At 33.7% G+C, this 8,756-nt stretch overlaps 1 long non-coding RNA gene across 1 annotated transcript; it reads right to left on the bottom strand.

Moving 5' to 3' along the window:
- Nucleotides 1-6,399: 6,399 nt before the first annotated feature.
- On the bottom strand, nucleotides 6,400-7,742 carry LOC128296317 (uncharacterized). Its single transcript, XR_008286886.1, has 3 exons — nucleotides 7,696-7,742; nucleotides 7,503-7,605; nucleotides 6,400-6,698 (listed from the first exon to the last, which is right to left on the bottom strand). It is a non-coding gene; the product is annotated as an uncharacterized LOC128296317 (long non-coding RNA).
- Nucleotides 7,743-8,756: the final 1,014 nt, after the last annotated feature.

The following is an 8,756-nucleotide window of genomic DNA, read 5'->3' as shown; positions in this document are numbered from 1 at the left end:
CACTAGACACAGGGGTACACGCCTGTGTGGGAGGGGCAACACGCCCGTGTAACCAATTCGAAATGGTCGTGCTGTTGGCCAGTGTGGCTCACATGACCTAAGCATACAGGGACACGCACGTGTCCTTTACTCGTGTGTAATTAATTTCTATTTTGAACTTATTGGGGTTTGCACATGGCCTGGCACACGCTAGTGTCCATGGCCCTGTCCCTCACATGGCCATGACACACTTGTGTCTTAGCCCGTGTGCAAAAACCTGGACATTCTATTTCTGATGTCAGTGATTCTTAAGGGTCACACGGCCAAGGAACACGCCCGTGTCCTAGGCCGTGTCCTTTACACGGCTGAGACACACGGTCATGTCTCTGCTCGTGTGTTTACTACCATGCATACTGACTTGAAAATTTTACGTGCAGGGGACACACGGCCGGATCGCACGCCCGTATGTCTACCCGTGTGGGAAAAAGTAAGGCTATCTACCAATCCTCTTTGTATCCCTTACTCACATAACCTACACAAAATCAATCAACACCAATACAAGAATGATCCACCTAACTAAAACAGTCACAATGGACAGCATTTCACATATGCAATATACTCATCCATGAAAATAGCATCTTTTATGTATATATAACAAAATGAATATTAGCCCTCATTCAAGGCTTTACACAAAGTAAAGGGTTTTAGCCTAAGCCAACACATTTGGCCAATTCCCAATGACACAAAACATTAAAGCCTAAGCCCTATACATGCCATACTCAAAACAAGTAATCTAACTATACTGAGTGCTTCGGATGATAGTGTGATCGTTGGCTCCGATGTTCATTGGTTCTCGAGCTATTTAGGCGACAAAATAAGAAAATGGAAAGGAGAGGAAGTAAGCACAGAGCTTAGTAAGTTGCATGCAAATAAATGTAACAAAAATTTTACCATTCATCAACATGCTCATAATTCAAGAGAAGGCATAAGCACAACTTACTCATCACTATCCATTACAAATCATATAGCATATTTTGAGCTCACATCTCATACATACTAAATCGGTACCTGTACCACTCACAACAAGGTTATACTTCTCTCATTAGCTTAAACCATAACTCTCATTGTTGAACCATTTGGAGCACTACATGATAATCAATAAGCCTTAAACATGGGGTAGAATACTGATGCCATGTCCCAGACATGGTTTTACACTAGCTCAGTTCTCAAGTCGATGCCATGTCCCAGACATGGTCTTACACTAACTATCATCATCGAGGCTGACGCCATGTCCCAAACATGGTCTTACACTAGCTCTCACATATCTGTGCTGATGTCATGTCCCAGACATGGTTTTATACTGACACATCTCATAGCCGATGCATGTCCCAGACATGTCTTACGCTAGCTTACATCTCGAGGCCGTTGCATGTCTCAGACATGTCTTAAACTAGCTTTCGTCTCAATGCTAATGCCATGTCCTAGACATGGTCTTACACTGGCTCATAATAACCCATACGTCATGGCATGGATATCTGATTTATTTCCTATGGTTCAAACGGGAGATTCTACTATCTCAACTATCATCATGCATTCTCAATTCCACAATCAAGTAATTCATGCTATAGCAATCCAAAAACATATAATAACAATGTAGTTGTATTATTTACATACAACTTACATCGGATTAAAAAATATGGTGATTAGTCAGTCTAATCTACTTGCTTGGCCTTCCCCTGATCTAGGTTTGAATTTTGAATTTCTTGATCTATAACAATAAAATTGACTCGTTTTGTTAGCACCTTTTTCTAGACACTTGAAAATTCAATATTGGGCAAAATGACTATTTTGCCCCTAGACTTTTACAAAATGACCATTTTACCTCTGTGCTCGAAAATTGATTTTTTTATCGAATTTATTCATATCATAAGCCTAGCGAAACCCTTTTTACTCTTATAGCAATCCAAAATTTTCACTATTTCACACATTTATCATTTATTTTACAATTTAAGCAAAATGGTCCTTAGTTAGGGTTTCCATGAAAACTTCTTCACAAAAGTTGTTTATTACACATCTAATACTCATATTATTTCATAAAATTTTAGAAAACTACATGAACACTCTCATGGTAAAACCCTAGACTTTCAACCATTTTGCAAAATGGTCCCCTCATTTGAAAGCTCATGCTTCAAGGGGTCCAAAATGTAAAAATCATCAAGAAAACTATTAAAATCACTTGATAAATGGATAAGTTGCTAAAACTTTTAAGCTTCCCAAGCCCCTCTAATGGCTGATATGTTGGTGGGAATAAAGAAAGAGTAAAGAAGATGAAGGTAAATTTTTATTTTATTCAATCTATTCACTTAAGTCACCAACCCACCTAATTTCTTTGACTTTTCTATCTCCTTGTCCCTATGGCTAGTCATGCTATTCTAAAGAGTTTAATTTCCTTTTAAAGGCCTCCAATTTAGGTCCTCTAACTATTTGACACCCTTAGCTATTAAAATAGGATTTTTACACTTTATGCGATTTAGTCTTTTTCAAAATTAAGCTCATAAACACTAAAATTACTTCACCAAATTTTTCATGCACTAATTTAAGCATGTTATAATCTTAAAATAATAATAAAATAATTTTTTCGACCTCAGATTAGTGGTCTTGAAACTATTGTTCTGACTTGGCCCAAAATCGGGCTATTACAACAGTGACATGCTAGTCCATGTGGTTGGCAAGAAATGAGTTGGTGTTTGAAAGAAAGTGGTCTACAACGAAAATTTTTTTATTTCACTTCAAGATGCGGGCATTAATGTGGGTTAGGGCTGTTCAATATGAATTAAAAGTGCAAGAGAGATCATGGTGGATGTGTCTGTATAGAAGCTGGTGTAATTTAAAAAAATTTGGGTTGGGTGGCTTGTTCTGGTGTCCTTCGAGGTATGGTTGGGTAAATTTTAATGTAAGTGGAGTGGCGAACGAGGACGAAGCAGGCTATGAGGGGTGTTAAGAGATGCGGATGGGGTGGCAAGAGCATTATTTTCGGGTCCAGTTGCTGCAAGTGTATTTAGCAATGGGTTGGAAAGGTAAATGCTCCCTAATCATTGAGATTGGATCAAGTGAGATGTTTACTTGGATTGAGAACAAAAACCTGAGACTGTGGATGTTGCAGTCTATCTTCAAGGATATCAAAAATAGAATGGATAGAGTATGTAATGTTTCCTATTTGAAGTTTGAGAAGCACGTAAATGAGATGGCCTTTGCTTTGGCGTTAGTTGGAATAAAAAGGCTTGGAATGTTTAAGGCATGGTGGTGAATATATCATGAGCGATGCTGCTGAGTTTCTTTGAAATAATTGGTTAGCTGTTAGTGACTAAAGGATCTTTGGTTATATGGGGCTTATGGTTCAGTTGCTTGCACAATTGCTTTTTAGAGGGTAGAATAATATGGGGTTTGTAGGTCTAGTGGTATGGATTCATGATGTTATAGATATGGGATTTTGGTGATTTTTACTTGGTATAGGGACACTTTTAGCGGGGGATTGCTGCATTTTGCAGATTATATCATTGTTTGCAAATGCTTAAAATGTGTAATAATTTGATCGAGTAAAAAAAAAGTGACGCTTTCTTTGATGAAAATACATACTATGCCTATACAATACTCAATAATGCTATTTTCGTTACTCTATATATTTTTTTGTTATTGTTTTATAATTTTAAAAGCCTTAAAGAAAAATGTTTCCACCCTCAAGTCTTTATCTAAATCTTCTTTGTTTTATTACTTGTAACATGAAAAATTGGAAGGATAGCCTAGTGAGATGTTGAAACCGATGCAAAGCTTCAACAAAGATGTTAAAAAAACTTCGCGTGGAAGGAGATAAAATCTCTATCGAGTAATCTGGAGTGATCAAAAGAGTGAAGTTGAAGCCAACTTCTGCGGTGAATCTTACAATCATTAGGATGTCGTAGTTGGGATGCATTGCCCATTAATATTGTATCAAGCATGAAAGCTATTGAGGCTTAATGACATCTGATGTAATAAAATATTATTGCTAAAAAACCAATCAGAATGCATATATCTAGAATTCCTACCTAAAGTTCAACTTGGAGGATGTAAATATTTTCTAATCCTCCCAGTAAAATGCTCATAACTCTTATATTTGAAAATTTGTTGAACAAGTTGCTTTACATAATTAATCTTAACCATATTACCAGTGAAAATATTTTATACATATATTTTTGTTATATCTCTCCAAGAGGACACGTTTTAGTCCGAAAGGCATTGGCTCCATCATTGAATTTGTAAGCATGACCGTCCATCCTACCTCAAACGAAATCAACCACCAGGGCTTAAAGGTAAATGCTATTGTAACGTGAATATACTGCCAAGAAAATAAGAAGTCTATTTGGGTTTGACTACCTCCTATTGATAGTCTCTCATGATACGTGCCTATGATTTTTCATTACACACTTAACGGGATTGAATGCTTATCTAGTCATATCTTACTAATCGACAATGACACCTTTCTTATAAATACCCTAGAAAACTATTAATAGGGAATTGATTTTTTAGCACTCTAAATTTACTCTGAGCACTTGTTCTTTGTCCTTGTTCTGGCTCTCAGCCTTAATAAGTGAACTGGCCTTCATTATCCACCTCGATATCCACTTTATCCTTTTTCCTTATTATACTCTATATCAACAATTATATTTCATAATTAAATTAAATTGAGGGCTATGGTGCATGTTAATAAATAATAATCATGGCAATAAAATTGAAAAATACTTAAAATTTTGGGTTTTTATTTTTACCTTTTTCAATATTTTTTTGTGAATATGTATATATGTGGAGTTTTAAGATGTGCTTAGTTGGGTGGAAAAGTGAAGGGATGGGGAGAGAAAATAGAGATATGTGTACGTTATTTTAAAATTATATATTTTTCAAATGTTTTATTTTTTTCATTTATCAACTCTACCAAGCCATGATATTGAATTAAAATACTTTTTCTTTCCATTTTTCATCTTTCCTACCAAATACACCTATAAAAATAATAATTTATTTGAAAATATAAATTAATAGATAATAGAAAGAAGGGTTGTATCCCTAAAGATTAATAATAACTTTATTTCTTAAATAAAAATAAGTAAAGTAAATATAGACTTTTAGAAAATCAAAACTAAATTTAAAGTAAAACTTAGTGAAGAAGTAGTAATTAGAATTTGAGGAAAAATCAATGAGAAAAACTCTAGTCAAAAGTAAATTCTCTGTTTGATTCATAAATCTGATTATTGACGCAACGATATCTTCGATGCCTATAAACTAGTTCTAGTTGTTGGCTAAATGTCGGGTAACCAATCTTTCTTTATATGTTCAATAACCAAGAGACAACTTGTTCAAAATTACTTCCCTTACTAATAAACAACCTTATAAGTCAATGCCCAAGATTTAACTTTCTGGTAGTATTAAGAATGAGAGAGACCTAATATAACCAACTAACTCACCTCACCGGGGTTTATTTAAGCTAGATTACACATTCACACTACATAAATCATATGCTATGGTATACATAATTATGCAGTTCGTCACAAGTACTAGAATGAATTAAATACAATTATTTTAAGTTTTCAAATATTAACCCAATATTTAACAAACCCGATCAATTGTAATTTAAGTAGAAGCTGTGCAAAAACTAAAGAACAAATAAAGATTAAGAACAAATTAAGTCTCACAATTTATAAAATCAAATTTCAAAAGTCTTTTAACAAAAAAAAAGAGTTTAGCAAGCCACAAAATTGAAGAACACAATAATCATTTAAAAATCAATAATATCATGAAATAGCGAAAGGTTCCTAACTCTATTTCAAAAGATCCTATTTATATTGTCTAATTAGCCTAAACTAGGTTACAAGAGCAATCTTGAAGTTGCAGAACTTGTAAAAAGACCTAAATACCCCTAAAGTGCGTACAAAACATGCATGTTGGCACTAGGGAATCAAGGTTCAACGCACACTACAGGAGAACAGACTTTTAGCGGCGTTTTTTTTGCCTTTAGTGGCATTTTTAAGCGCCGCTAGAACTATAAGCGGCATTTTCACAAGCGCCGCAAAAAAGGCCGCTATAGCGGGCGCCGCAAAAATTTGTGGCATTTATTTAAAAAATCGCCGCTAAAGACCATGACCTTTAGCGGCGCTTTTCTCAAGAACGCCTAAAGATCATGACCTTTAGCGCGCTTTTCCAAGAACGCCACTAAAGATCATGACCTTTAGCGCTTTTTTCTAAACGCCGCTAAAATTATGAACTTTAAAAAATTATTTTATTTTAATTAAATAATATTTATTTTATGTTAAATATTATATTATGTTTAATTTTGAAATTTGAACTTTAAACTATATACTTTTAAGGATAAATAAAAATATTAATTAAATTAAATTTTCCATTAAAATTTAAACTTCAAAACTAAATATAAAAATTAATGAATTTAAATTTAATACATAAACATTGATTCAATATGTAATTTAATACATAAAAAAACACACACACACAGAGACACACAAAGTATTACAATTTCTAAAATAAAATTCATCCTGATGAGAATATAATGCCAAATCATCATCACCTCTCATTGCAACGCCTGCATATATAACTTAGTGAAGTACTTTGATCTTGATCTTAGTTAAGACTTGTTCCAGTAATAAAGAAAATTGTTAAACGGAATCTCGGTCACCTGACTGAGCAAAACAAGGAAATTAGCTATACCATCTATCGTAATGAAAGTGAAATCGGTAAAAGTAAACCCATAATAAAAAAAGCGATGCTAGGCTAATCGTAAATTCTATTGTCGTTGTAAATAAGTGATGCATAAGCCCGCTTTCATGTTGATGGACTTGTAAAGGCCTCAAAAGAAAATAAGTAGCATATATGAAAAAGACAAAAAGGGTCAAATGAAGGTTAAAGGAGATGTCATGACGAGCCTCACTAGATTTGACACATTTTTACCCTTAAAGTCCAACTCTTCCTTCTCCTTATCATCCTTTTAACCTCCATGTTTTAATTATTATCTTCCCATATGATCTCCAGGACATTCTCATTCACATCAACTTGCACTTAATTTTCAAGCATTGGAACAATTCAGACATAAGTCCATAAATGAAACCATATTTTCCTACAATTCCTGTCATTGATTATAGACATATCATTTTCTATTCTTCTAGGTCTTTACTCATTCTAACCTATATAATCATTGAGAATATTCATAATTTATTTAAGCATGAAATTTTTAAAAGATACATCGATTTAAGATTTTCAAACAACAAAAATGCTTGCTTTGTATTTCTAGTCTGACTTCCTTTTGGAAGTTAACCTTTAAACTTTCTGTAAAGGATTTATCCTGAGTAGGAAATAATAAGAGCATGGTAAGATAGTCTAGGTTCTATCTATCTAACATGACAATTGCAACAAATGATGGCTCCAAATCGTGAGTCATATAAATAAAAACATGCAAAAACATTTAATAATGAAGATAAGAGAATTACTTGTTACAACACAAGTGTGGTAGCCACCACATGCAACTTCTCCTGAATATGGCAATGTATTGATCATGGATGGCATGGTTGCATTCTTGGCCTCCCCAAATCCCTAAATATTTTCATTAAGATAACATCACTCAAAAATGCCATATGATTAGAAACATTAGGTGATGTTAAAACTGAAAGGTTTAGAACTTACAAGATTAGCTACCACTTTATCCCCAAACACAAACAAAGACCCAGTTTAAAATACCTAGACAAATTAAAATCAAAACAAAAGTTTGGAATATGTCCAGAATAAGGTCATAAAATTGATTGACCATAAGAGAAATCATTTCAAATTACCATCAATGCATGCTGAATGCAACAAGCCACCGCAACTCTTTTGACCTAATGCAGGATAAATAATGAAGCCAAAGGTCCATAGTTAGCGAGAAAGAAATTGACACGTCCATCGCAATTTTAGTTACACCAGTAAAAAGTTCAAAGTTACAGGTAGAGATTACCCTTTAATTTCTTTATAAGCCTTGGTGCATATTCACTGAAAAAATTATAAATATATAAACTTAAAAATCTTTACTATGAGAAAACAGAAAGCTCAAGATGAAATGAAAATAGAAACTCATAATAAAAAATAAACAAAGAACAGAAAAAATAATATGATTTCTAAAAGGAAGAGTAAAACAAACAAATATGAAAGTGAAAGAAGGGAAAGGAGAAAATAAAACAAAGGGTACACTATCTGTAGGCAGAAGGAAAAAAAAATATAGCTTTGTCCATGTCAAACACTAATAAAAGTTGGCATTCCTAGGAGACATCTCATTTTCAGTTTCCACACATTGGTTACAGTGGGAACACCTTAAAATGTTGCAAATGGCAATGTATTTTCATTATTATATTTCACATTACGACCTAGACCCACAAACATATTCTTCCTTTATCTATATAAAAGAAAAGAGATGCAGTACTCAAATATTCAATTAATCAAATAGGTGATTCTCGATCTAAAATGTCTAAGTAGGCCTTGGCAATAACAACCATTTCCAGTCTATTTTTATGCTTTTTTCTTTGACATGCCTACTTAATCAGATCCTTTCCTTCCCGTTCTAAAATAGCTGACTGGTCAAAAATGACTCACCAGGCCACAGGGTTAATGGATGGAAGTTCTAGGAACAACCAAAGAAGAATGCACCAGATGTGCCCTTAGATCTTTTAAATTAAATGGTTACATAAAACTGTACATATATATTTTGATTTTTT

This window comes from Gossypium arboreum, chromosome 8 (assembly GCF_025698485.1).
Source record: "Gossypium arboreum isolate Shixiya-1 chromosome 8, ASM2569848v2, whole genome shotgun sequence".
Classification (NCBI taxonomy): Eukaryota; Viridiplantae; Streptophyta; class Magnoliopsida; order Malvales; family Malvaceae; genus Gossypium; species Gossypium arboreum.
Note: the sequence above shows the minus strand (reverse complement) of the source record. Positions and strands in the feature narration are given on the sequence as shown.